The sequence below is a fragment of the Python bivittatus genome, unplaced genomic scaffold (assembly GCF_059951505.1).
Source record: "Python bivittatus isolate LINGU-HERP-01145 unplaced genomic scaffold, Pbiv_v1 ctg000480_np1212, whole genome shotgun sequence".
Lineage (NCBI taxonomy): Eukaryota > Metazoa > Chordata > Lepidosauria > Squamata > Pythonidae > Python > Python bivittatus.
The window spans coordinates 11,571,900-11,584,975 of NW_028277075.1; the positions used below are offsets into that span (position 1 = coordinate 11,571,900).

General features: G+C 39.2%; 1 protein-coding gene across 5 annotated transcripts in view; it reads left to right on the forward strand.

Moving 5' to 3' along the window:
- The window catches only part of SYNDIG1L (synapse differentiation inducing 1 like), a 50,996-nt gene that overhangs the window by 21,592 nt on the left and 16,328 nt on the right, over positions 1 to 13,076 (forward strand). For 2 of the 5 annotated variants that reach the window (XM_025170820.2, XM_088145334.1), the window contains exons 2-3: positions 8,802 to 8,911; positions 12,351 to 12,605. The exons of 1 other annotated variant lie outside the window; for it this stretch is intronic. The gene's annotated coding sequence lies outside the window, so the exon portion shown is untranslated. The remainder of the gene's footprint in view (positions 1 to 8,801; positions 8,912 to 12,350; positions 12,606 to 13,076) is intronic. 2 more of the 5 variants (XM_088145333.1, XM_007434661.4) reach the window with 2 other exon arrangements.

Below are 13,076 nucleotides of genomic sequence, written 5' to 3' on the forward strand. Positions count from 1 at the left end.
TTTAAAGCAGCTGCTTCTTTTCCTAGGATTCTGGAGCAGCTCATTGTTAACCTGTAGAATTCATTTTCAGAAGCTGCAGGTTATCAATCAACTTGGATGGTTTTAAGTTGAAATTATACAAATTCATGGAAGATAAGGCTATCAATGGTTACTAGTAATTATGGCTATTCGTTGTCTCCTAGAAAGGAGGCAAAGATCTTTCAGGTCCGACCTGATCCACCTTTATAAAGTCTTCACTGTGAGACTTTCACAATCTACTATAGTGAGATAGTAGATTTGTTTTAAAATGGAAATAGACAATAGGTTGGCTGCAGAGTTGAGGTAGAGTGAGATGAACACTTTATAACTAAGCAGATGCAGCAGCTCCAGGGAAACCCTGCAGCTACTGCTGCTATTGCCGCTTCATTGAAAGACTTCAGAAAACAGACTAGAATGAAGATTCACCTCCAATTTTTCCACATGGTTGGGTTCACACAAGACATTAAGCTATGATTTTTTTAACAATGGTTTGTTAAGATATCAGAAATGGGTTCACATATTGACTGCTTGATTATGTGCCATCAAGTCAGTGCTGACTCTTAGCAACCACATAGATTTTCTCCATTACAGTCTGTACCCAAACTGTTTCTTCAGATCTTCCAATGGTGTACCCATCTCCTTTGTAATTGAATCCACCCACCTTACCATTGGTCGTCTTCTCTTTCCTCCCACCTTTCCCAGCATTATAGACTTCTCCAGAGAGATACGTCTTTGTATAATGTGTCCAAACTGTGAGAATTTGAGACTGGTCATTTTTGCCTCAAGTGAGAACCCTAGGTTGATTTGTTCAATGATGTATTTGTTTGTTTTCTTGGCTGTGGTGAATACCATAGTCTATGGTATTCTCAGGAGTCTTCTCTAACACCAGATTTCAAAAGCATCAATACTCTTTCTATCCTGCTTCTTCAAAGTCCAATTTTTGCTCCCATAAAAGGGTCACAGGGAAAGCTGTACTTCTCTGATCTTTGTGCATATAGACACATCTTGGCATCTGAATACTTTTTCCAAGGCCTGGGTTCACATATACTAAGCCATAAATTACTGTTTACAAACCACAATGACTGGACTCACACAACCCATTAATTCAGAATTAATGAACTTCATTATGACTTTGCCCAGTCTCTTACCCATTTGTACTAATCCAGTTCCCCAAAGCATCTTCCAATAATGGACACATAATGCAACCCCTTGATGAATCCAAATTCAGACTACCATTTAGATTACAACCAGAAAATGACATCAAACCAATGGTGTAGCCATTACTAATATTGGAATAGGGGTGGAGAGATCTGGATTCTAGTTTCCACTCAGTCCTGATGATCACTGGGTGCCACTGACTGTTTAGAATCTCTGTGAAGATAATAATGGGCAGTGAAAGAATAATTATGGTTGGTTGTAGCCAGCCAGATGTTTAGACTGGATTTGGCATTTTTATCCATCTATCAAGTCCTTCCCAAGGACCTGGGATAGGCAGATGTTGTTCTTTGATGGTGTTAAAGTTATCGTCGCAGGATATAAGCTGTTCCAAGTAAAGCTGCCTTTTGCAATTGACTGATGGTGATTTTGTCAATGCCAATGGTGTTCAAGTGATGCTCTAGATGTTTTGGGATTGCACCTAAAATGCCTATAACTTTTGGTACTATCTTTGCTTTCTTTTGCCATAGTCGTTCTACTTCTATTTGCAGGTCTTTATATTTTGTGATTTTCTCCAGTTCTTTCTCTTCTATCCTGCTGTCTCCAGCTATTGCAATGTCCACTATCCAGACTTTTTTGTCTTTCTTATCAACAATTGTTAAGTGTGGAGTGTTGGGTGACAGGTGCTTGTCTGTTTGGATTCTAAAGTCCCAGAGCACTTTAGCTTCTTCATTTTCTATTACTCTGTCTGTTTTGTGGTCCCATCAGTTCTTGTTTAGAGGCAAATGGCAATTCTTGCAGATATTCCAATGCACCATTGTTGCTACTTTGTCATGCTGTTGTTGGTAGTCAGTCTGTGTGATCTTCTTGCAGCAAACTAGGTGATCCACTGTTTCTTCTGCATCTTTGCAGAGACAGCATTTGCTCTCTGTTGCTGTCTTCTCAGTTCTGGCTTTGTATGCATTTCTTCTAAAGGTTTGGTCTTGTGCAGCCAGAACTAGCCCCTCTGTCTCTTCTTCAACTTTCCTGCTCTTAGCCGTTGTCAGGTCTTGTTGTTATCTGCTTTGCCTGCTAGTCTTTTGTCTTTGCCTTGCCATGTCTCTTTTCTATTCTTCATCTGGTCTTTCTTACAAAGCACAACACCTCTTTTAGTATTCATTAGAGCAGCCTGATCTTTTTCAGGCTTCTGCATGCTGCTGTGTCAGGAATCACACTGAGCGGACCATTCTCAAAACATGCACAGCCCTAATACACTGAGCTCTGAGGAAAGAAGGTTAGAAATACAATACATATTTTTAGTAACATAGGACATGTTTCTTTCTACTGGAGTTCAACATATTGCTCTAAATTTGAACATTCTGGCTTTATAGAGGATTGTCCTATGTCAGTCTCTCCATGGCCTGTCTTGCAGCAGCAGAAGCAGGGCCCTTATTTATCCTTCATTCTACAGCATAGAAACTGGATTCCAATTTTCCTTCATTGCAGCTAGGAAAAGAGGTCAGTGAAGCAAGAAGGTACTGTATAGTAACTACATCTTTTCTCACGACTTCATAGTTTTGCAGGAATGGGCATAACTCCTCCCTCCCCTCCACCCCCAATTTTAATTGTTTTCAACTAGGTCTGAGAAAGAGCCAAGTAAGATTGCAGGGTATGTATTTTTAAAATGCAGCTGGAGAATTTATGACAGTAAAGGAAAACTTTTGACTGCTCTCCACTGAGATGCCAGCACTTTCAGGAACTTTATCTTTGGGCCTCATCAAGAATTCTGCACCTCATTTTAGTTTTTCACCATTAGCAGAGAAGTCTTGGCAGTAAGCATTTTGCCTCTGCCAAGAAACATTTTTATCAGTGAGAATAAAGATTTTATTCCCAACTGGAAATTGGCCAATTTAACTAGTGAACCTCTAAACAACAGCACATAGTATCCCAATTCTCAAAGCAATTTAGTCTCTGTCAGATCCAGAAACTCTTCACAGGGGCAGTTGACTCTATCACTATTAGTAGGCATTCTTTCCTAGCTCTGTTGAATGAGTACCTTCAGACAGATGAATTAGCCAACCTCCTCCACCATAGACTTCTCAACTCCCTAATCTTCCTGTTGGCCTGATCCTGCATTAGCAACACCTTCTTTCATATTAATGCTGCATCTGGTGTTCATTTCATCCTCTCTTCTTGCACTGTAAACAAACAAATCAGTAAAATGTAGAACAGGCCAAGTCCTGGGGCACCTCACACTGGAATATCCAAGAGGTTAATTTCTCCTCCTCCTTCACACCAGTTGGAACCACCCACAAAGGAAGAAAGAGAGCCAACTCTGGCAGGTAATCTGAAACCATCCTAGGGTCAATGATAAACAAAAGAGAACCTTCTAAAATTTGTTAAGAGAATAAATATGGACACCCAATACTGTAGCTGTTTTGTTGTTGTGGATTTAGCACTTACTTTGTACACTGTGGATAAAACTGCAAGTACTCATGATGTCTTCTATGTCTCCCTATTTAATAACGATAAAATGGTGTGGGAAGGATAATTCCTATCCCTATGATAACCAGGCACAAGGGTGTGTGGTGCAATTTTTCCCAGGACTATAAAAATAATTTTGTCTATGTAGCATCAGAGAAGCAACAAACTGTGAGAAGTCTGATTATTAAAGCAGGATGAGCAAATTTTTAGCCCCCAAAGGGTGCACTTATTTCTACTGCTGGCAGGAACCCAATAATTTTGAGCAGGGTTGCTGTGAGGAAAAATAGTGCAACACAATTTCACCTTACTCTCAACAATCCTGCTTCAGATTGTTGGGTTCCTGCAGGTTGCCGAACAGTTGTGACTGTTGGCATCACACTATCACGACTGGAGGGCATTCCCAGCAAAAAGCACCCTGTGGCAGTCTATACCATATTCAGGAGAAAATTCCTACCTTTTTTCCTACCGTTCTGATGAAAGAGAATTTGCTTTTGAAATGTCTCTCGAAGGGGAAGAGGATTTTGATAGAATTTTATGAAGGAGGTACAGTAATATGTTCTTGCATTTACTTAGTGACAAGGTGCTACGTGTGAATGTCTTCTCCTTTACTGATTTCTTGCCTTTTAAATAATTCATCTACAGATTCCTGGGCTTCTCATAATTCAGTTATATCCTCACCTCCATCAATAAAGTAAGCCTCAAATGCATCCTTATATACTCTAAGTATAGTAAATAAACAGAAGTTCCTATCTGTCGCAGGAGAACAAACTTTTGGGAAATTGCAGGGCAAATTTCAGCAGGACAGTATATGGCCCATAGGCTACAAGTTGCCCACTTATGATATATAAAGCTCTTGATAGATTGTGAATAGAACTACAGAAACCCTAATATGATAATTAATATAATTCTAATCGGAGTTCTTTCAGATAACAGTAGCAAAGATTTGCTTTGTCTTTTTCTGTACACTACTTTCAAAATTGCATCCATAGTTCTGAAGTCTTCAGTTCATATGTCATGTTGTGTTTAATTTGGTTGAAATAAGCTGCTGTTGTTCTTTCACTTTTTCCGTTTCCCATGAAGCCCACAGCATGTTCCCAGTATGAACGTCACTTCTGAAATGTACAAGATTAGCTAATTTGCATTTAATTTTCCATATTGTCCACAGATCATGAGATCATGCAGTTTCGTACTGCATACAGATCATGAGGCTAAGCAGTCTAAAATCTGATCTATACAGGTGCAAATAGTATATGAAAGTGAACATTAGATATTTACCTGACAAGAAAATTATCCTGTGATAGATTCTTAGCAAAAACCACTTGGTCCAACATTCATTTTATTATACCCCGCTATGATGAATCAAATATTAGACTGGAATACTAGACTCTCCTAAGTCTAAGATGCAACATTTACTGATGTAGCTTCCTGTACCTTCTTTGATCTAATATGAGCTTCAACACACCATCTTCAGTTTTAATAAATTGCTGGTCATAAGGGACATTGCTGGATACACTGTGATCCCCCCAAGAAATTGAAAAGTACACAATTGCAAGCTCTCATCTGATTGCAATCCATGTTTGGTATCATTCATTTTTAATAACTTTTCCCTTGGCATGTACGTTTAGCTTTTCTTGTGCTATGATCTAGTGTTAGATGCAAGCACTGAACGTTCCAGTGCTGTGGATGAGAATACCAATGCCTTCTGCTGGCTTACAGAGATGGATGGTAAATGAGAATGGATCGTGGCTGCTTTCAGCAAATTTTATCTGCTTCAAAGCAGCTTCACTTTGAATCGAGTTTGATTTTTTATATCTTGAAAGCCTGATGTTGGACAATAAAACCCAATTTAAACAAAATACATTTTAGCACAAGAAATGTCCAGTCTGCTTTGCAGATCCATGTGTGATATGCTCAGCATTATCTCTGCTCTACCATGGATTCCCTCCCCAGAGGATCCCTCTTTTTAGCATAAATCGGATCTTTCTTAGGCCAGCAGGATTGCATCTCCTACCAAAAAGAAGCTTTGTTCGTGGCAATCATATTTTGTCAAAGCAGTCAGAAGCTATCACAAATATAAGAAATGTGCCACTCCACACTCATCTTTTCCTTTCTTTTCCTCCTCCTCTCAATTAATATGCTTCTTTTGGGTGAGTAATTGAGGGATATGTTTAGAAAACTTGCTGATATTAATGCAGGAAGCACACCTGAGGCTTAAATCAGAATACAGCTGAGCACAGCACTGATGGGACATTGACATCACAATGAGTGACTCTCCTAGGTATAGCTTGCAAACACTAATTAATGAGACTAGGTTGATGTAGCTGTGCTGCATAGTTTCTTTGCATATTGTACAAGTCCTGATGGGACATGATCTCATCTTTCATTTCTTCTCCATTCATTGCATTTCATGTCCTTGGTACCCCTATTTGATGAACGTAAAACTCTCTGAGATGGGCAGACCATAGTCTGCAGGCCCTATGTGAATGGTAAGTCCCTTTGAGTGGTCCTCAGCCTTCCAAGACCACATTCCAAAATTTGACTATAAACTACTGAATAATATGGGCATGGGGACTTAATATTGTCTTTTGCTGGGACCAGGACATCACTTGATATGACCATCTAATTTGGCTTTGATTTACTGAGAATTAGCAGCTTTGTAAATATAAAAACTGCAGAGTTGACCTCTGGGTTGCTATGCACTAAAAAGGGATCAGTACGTATTGTATAAGATGGGAATAATGTGGGATTCTGGCTACTAGAGGTTGTATTTGCAAAAATGGTGGCCTCAGTTTTTTTTTTACTTGCAATTCACTTCTCTATGTCCTCCCAAAGTGCTTCTGCTGTAATTTAACACTAATTCCACAACAATAGGCTCTCCCAGATATATCTAAAATGCTTTTCGTTTTTCACCCTATTCAAGAATGCAGTTGGTACAATGCCCCCTCCCCTCACTCTCTCTCTCCTTAGATTAGCCTAATGACATGTTCTGGAGAACACAAAAGCTTGAAACTATTTTTAAAAAACCATTGGCCTAGAAAGGCATTGCTCTGTGGATAATATCAATACAATAGGTGTGTTAAACCTCTAATAGGTTTCATGTACTTACAGTGCTTAATATCCATCCCAACCGAATGGGGAAAATACAGATCAGAAATTTAAGTCTGGCCCCTTCCAGCAGTGTCCTTAGATCTTTGCCTTGCCCTGTGCTATTTTCAGTCACCAAAAAGAGGGGTAAAAGTATGGCCCTTAATAGAAAAGCTACTTGTTCCTTTTTTATCATCAACAAAAAACAGAACATTTTCCCCAAAGGCATGAAAGAGGCGCTGTGGCAACTTTTCCCCAACATCAGGTGTATTGAATTACAGTTCTCATCATTCCTGTTTGCCATGCTGGCTGGGGACTGGGGAAATAGAAGTTCATATGCCTGAAAGGCATAAGCTGAGAAAGGTTGTTCTGACATGCCAGGAACAGAGGAAGGTGCCTTATACCAAGTTAAGCCATTGCACTAACCAAGTATCACCAACAGTGATTAGCAGCAACTATCCTAAAATTTCAGACAGGATTTTTCATGCCCTTTCTGGAAATAATGATGATTGAAATTGGGATCTTTTGTATGTAATACATGTGCTACTAAATTAGATAGCTTGTCATAGGTTTTAAATGTCTGTGATCTGATGGATGAGTGCATCTAAAGCCCAAACTGAGCCCCTTGTAACCTAACTCAGAAATGTCATAAGTTGCTTTTGTCAACAACTTCACTTTTTAGAAAATGATCTTTAATAACCTGCCATTTCTGACCTTTTCTGTTGATGGTCCCATATTGATGAGAAAAACACAAGTGATAATGGCAGTCACAGGAATGCTTCTTGCAACATGGAGCCATTCCTGTCCTAAATAATTATCTAAAGAAAGACACTCTGTAGGGTTTTTTTGTGTGTCCATCTGCCGATGGAAGCATATTCTTTAGTTGATTAGGACTTCCTTTGCAAAGCTGATACGGGGTTTGCAATGATGCCACACATTTGTTCAGTCCTAAAGAATCTTCTGATCAATTTATACATTTTTACTTTTCAGACTGGTTGCTCCAGTCAAATACAAGGATCGGTCCAGAAGTCCATCTAAGTGGTAGCTCTTTAAGGATGCAGGAATCCTTTCTAGTAGTACCACTGAAACTTTTATCTGAAGGTTAAAGCATAGGCTTTATCATTAAAATTGAAATCTGCCTTGACATCCTGTTTAGCAAACAGAAGTACGTATGTATGTGATGCCTGAGCCATATTTTGCAAGAGAAATTTTAAAAAACCTTAAAGAATAAATATTTATGCTTCCACATTCTCTGCTTCTCTGTGCTATAGCAACAGGATAACAAAGTTATATTACTTTGAGGTGGGGGAGTTTCTCAATATTTTGGAAATATATTTCAAAAATAGTAACCTAAGTCATCTTTGAGTTGAGCTTGATTTGGGTGACTTTACATCAGTGACTCATGCAGTTTTCTTGACAATGATTTGCCATTGCCTTCTTTCAGGATATTTTTTCAACTTTCCAAACTAGCCTATAATCCTGGTCTTCCAAAATTAATCTCATATTCAACTATACTAATCTGGCCTGAAATTGCTGAGCTTTCTAGAACCTGCCACCCGGTGAGGAACTATTCAGTACAGGTAGTCCTTCACTTACAACCATTTGTTTAGCGACCATTCAAAGTTACAACGGCACTGAAAAAAGTGACTTAAGACCGGTCCTCACACTTACGACCATCGCAGTGACCCCCACAGTCATATGATCAGAATTCAGGCACTTGGCAACTGGCATGTATTTATGATGGTTCCAGCATCCTGGGCCATGTGATCGCCATTTGTGACCTTCCCAGGGAGCTTCTGACAAGCAAAGTCAATGGGGGAAGCCAGATGCACTTAATGACCATGTGATTTGCTTAACACCATGGCAAAAAAAAGTCGTAAAATCAGGCATGACTCACTTAACAACCACATCGCTTAGTGATGGAAGTTCTGGTCCCAATTGTGGTCGTAAGTTGAGGACTACCTGTCCACAAATATTGTTAGTGGGATCAATTAAGGACATTTTGCTTCTTGAATCTTTCTTACTACAGTACAGGCATTACGACATTACACCTTCACATATTCAACTCTGACTTATAACAGGAGGGAACAGTTGCTGGAAGAATCCTTCTAGAATCCTGGAAAATGGTAACTTGGATACAGTATTGCTGGCAAGAAACTTACATGGATGTTTCCCATGAATTCCCCAATAGGTGAGCTTGATATAAATCTAATAGTGCTACTAAATTTAACTAATAGTTGGTGGAAAAGGGATAGCTGATCAGTCTTCTTGGTTTCTGTGCTGCCTAAGGAGGATGGAAAGCGTGTCTCCCCATTCCATCCTTACTGAGCCAGCAAATTTGATAGGGTGTTTCTTGAGCTTTCTTAAGGTATACTGCCAAGAAGCTGGTATCCTGGGTGAATTTCTATTGGACATGAAGTAAGGAGCTGTTTAGAAATAACACTTTCCAGCTAGGAAAATTTCTTTTTCAGTATCAAAAGTATCACTGCTTGTTTGTATTCAAAGGCGAGCAAAAAGAACGCTACGCAAACTCACTGGCGCTGGCAGGTTTGCTGCATCATATATTTAGGAGTATACTGTGTCAAGAGGCTTCCTGTGACTACATTTGAAATATACTAGGATGATTTCCCCATCCCTGCCCCAAGTTTTAGCTCCTTTGTGTCTAATCAAAATCTTCCAATAATGTTTTAATTTTCTTCAGTTACTGGTATTGTTTTTGTGTGACAATATTCTTTCAACCAAATAATGTTCATTAATTGGTGCCTTCGTCTTTCTTCGAGGCCATTAGCAATGTCCTCCTGTAAACACCAGCAGAATGTTGAAACCTGCTGTAGCCAGCAAAACACTTCTGACAACTCCACAGAAGGCTCTTTATCAGTCCTTCAGGCAGCCGTCAGTTCATGCAACAATTTCCCATCTATCTCAATTTAAGACAATGCTGGCAGAAAATTGTCATAAACCCAGCTGTCAAGGACTTGCTAAAATATACAATTTGTTTGAACAAGAGGCATTCCTCTCAAACTTCTCATGTTCATTTTTTGATTCATATCCCACAGATAATTTAATCACTTAACAGCTGATCTAATGTTTTATTAAAATAAAATTTACATTTCTATAAAAGTTATTGTCCAAGTCCTTTTCCTTCCCTTCTTTCTGAAGCCTGTTTACAATGAGCTGACAGTCTGATATCCTTGGACATATGACAATATAATAGTAAATCATCACGGATTGTAATTCTGCTCCTGCTGAAGATAAGCACAAAGCTCTCATTGTAGCAGCTCTTGCCATTATAAATGTATATGCCCTATTTTGATGGACCTTTTTACGTGGCTATATCAAAACTGCTGTATCTAACAGATCAAATTAGTAATTGGTTAAATATCCTGAAAAATTGGTGATGAGATTTTTTAAAATCCCACTTGCCCATTACAAAAAGCAGTCCTTCCCATACTTAAAACAAAATCACAAGTTGCCAAAGCAGTTGTGGGCCACCCAACTAATAGGAATGTGTGCAAAATACTCAAAAACCTGCCCTACTGTGCAGCTGTCTATCTTTCTGTTGGCTGCATCTTGATTTTACCTTTTTTAAAAAATGGACCTGCATGGTCATGACTGCTTTTTGAAAAAAGCATACTACTATGGCTATTAGTTTTCCCAGCCCTACTTAGATATATGGGAGAATAAAGCTGGGACTTTCTGCATGTGAACCATAGCTCTGCCACTGAACTATAACTCCTAGAATGTTACAATATGCTGCGTGATATGCTGGTATCACTGAGCTCAACTAAAAGGCACCCAAAGTATATGTTTCCTGTAATTTATAGGCACTGTTATTGCAAAGGGGACATTTGTTATAAAAAATACCGGGGTACAGAAAGAAGACATTTTAACGTCGAGCAGCTTTTTATTCCCTTTTCTTTCTTGATTTCCACTCTTCCTTGCAAGCTTCAGTAAAACGCTGAAGAACTCTCTAGTAGTCCATTAGCGCTGAAGAACTCTCTAGCAGTCCTTTAGCATGCAAAATAGATCACGCTTACTGGAACCAATTGCAACTGAAAGGGCTATAATTCATTGTGTGCCTCGCTTGTTTATCATGCATAGAGGGTTTCTTCAGGGGATGCCAGACTCAGGTCTGTGCCGAGACCATCTGCCATTCACTGTAACTCTGCAGGAAGTTATGACCCAGCATAAAGAATGCACTATGCATTTACATCAACTACTGTTCTCCATCTCAAGCTGCCAAGAAGAAAGGGCAATGTTCAACACATTCTAACCATCATGATGGCTTTGACCTTCTCATCTTTTCATATGATTCATAGTCTGATTTCACTACCTGCCATAATGAGGCTGGCATAAGGACTCAAATAAAGTCAATGTTCAGGCAATATTCTGGCAGCCAGAAGAGAAGTACATGCTCTCATGCCCAATTATGTTGCCAAATACTGTCATTTTCTATCAAAACTAAGGTAAGTCCACACTTTGCTTCACTTTCTAATGACTACACTTTCCTTTTTTCTGTGTTCTCAAAGCACTATCTAACATGCAGTCCAGATCTTTAACACTTTGATAATGGATTTCAATATAGTACATTTCAGATTTGTTGTTCCCCTGCAGCATTTTCATGGCCTGTTTATCAGTTTTTTGTGCAGTATTAAATAAGGTATTTGCAAGAAATTGATGTAAAGATATTTAGGGCTTGGGCAGTCCTGGAATGACATTGGATGATCTAAAGAAATGCAAGAGAGGAAACAGAAGTAAGCTGCTCATTTTAAATGTAAGATTAAAGAAAGGGACTTATGTGCCAGGAATTCGTAATCTCCAAATGCTTTAACCACTTAGGTATCCTTCTTGAAAATTCCTCTTCAAATAAACCTTAAAGACTCTATTTCTACTACCAATGCTACTTTAAAATCACAGCATTAGTAGAAACATTTATGCCAGAATCCTCAACTATAGTTTACCACCAGGCAGACTCTAGTAACTTCCAGCATTTTTTTTTCTTGGAACCTGTCAAATGCATTATGATATGTTGTCTCCAACTGACCCTTAGAAGCCAAAGAGGTTTTCCATTCTGTTGGGTTTGTAACATACCATTGGGCCCTTACTTCAGCAAACCAGACTATAACATATGGGTCCACCTAGTTTAGTATTCTGCATAACCTAGTGCCATATGAAAAACTCACAAGCTGGATGGGTGGGCAGCCAGTATTTATTACATGACTACTCCACTCAGAAAAGGGTAAACAACCATCAATATTAGTAGCCTGATCCTCCATAAAGGTCTCCAAACTGGTTGCCATTATCACAATTCCTGACAGTGAATTCCACAATTTATATATGTGCTTTGTGAAAATAGATTTCTTTCTGTTGATTCAGTCTTCCTGTATTTACTTTCAATGAGTGACCTTGGGTTCTAACCTCGTGAGAAAGATGAAACCTCCTCTCTATATGTATTTATCTATGCTGTGACTGATTTTATTGACTTTATTATATCTCTCCTGGCCCTCTTTAATGCCACACTAAACATTTCCAGTTGCCAAGTGTTTCCTTGTAGGGTAACTGTTCCAGGACCCTAAACATTTTGGTTGGCATTTTGATACCTTTTCTAACTCTATGATATCCTTTTTAAGGTAAAAAGGACATTTTATATCAGCAGTTCTAGCTGCAATCTCATGGCAACCATCATACCCCCAAAGCATTTTCAAACAACGCAGCTTTCACAGTCTTCCTGAACAAAAGCAAAGTACCCACCAACCTCACCTTTGGGTGGAAGCTATTCCAGTGGAAAGGAGCTACCACAGAGAGCCATTGCATCTTGGCCACTCCCTTACAAACTTCACGAATAGGAGGGATCTTGAACATCATTTCCTGGGAGAAGCAAACAGGTTAGGACAGTTCTACTTGGAGCAATTCTGGGAGTCAAGCCATGTAAGCCTTAATAGGTTAAAACCAGCATTTTGAATGGACCAAGAAGCCTGTTGGAACCCAGGGCAATACTCACAAATCTCACCGTAACACTTGGCTACAGTGTCCCATTTGGAGCTCCAGCAGCAGCCACAAATCCAGGAGGACCTCCAAGTCATACACTTGCTCCTTCAAAGGGAATACCATTCCATTAGAGTCAAAATCAGAGCTGACAGAGAAGCAAATGGTTTCTAGATTAAAAACAACAACAAGAACCAGTTCCATCTTGTTCAGTTTTAGTTTGTTTCATCCTATACAGGCCTCCACATCCTCCAGACACCGGGACAAGATATCTACTAGGTTTCCAGTTTGGCTTAGAGTAGAGATGTGTAGTTAACTATCATTAGCATGTCAACGATACCTCACTCCAAATCAATGGCTGACTTCTCCAA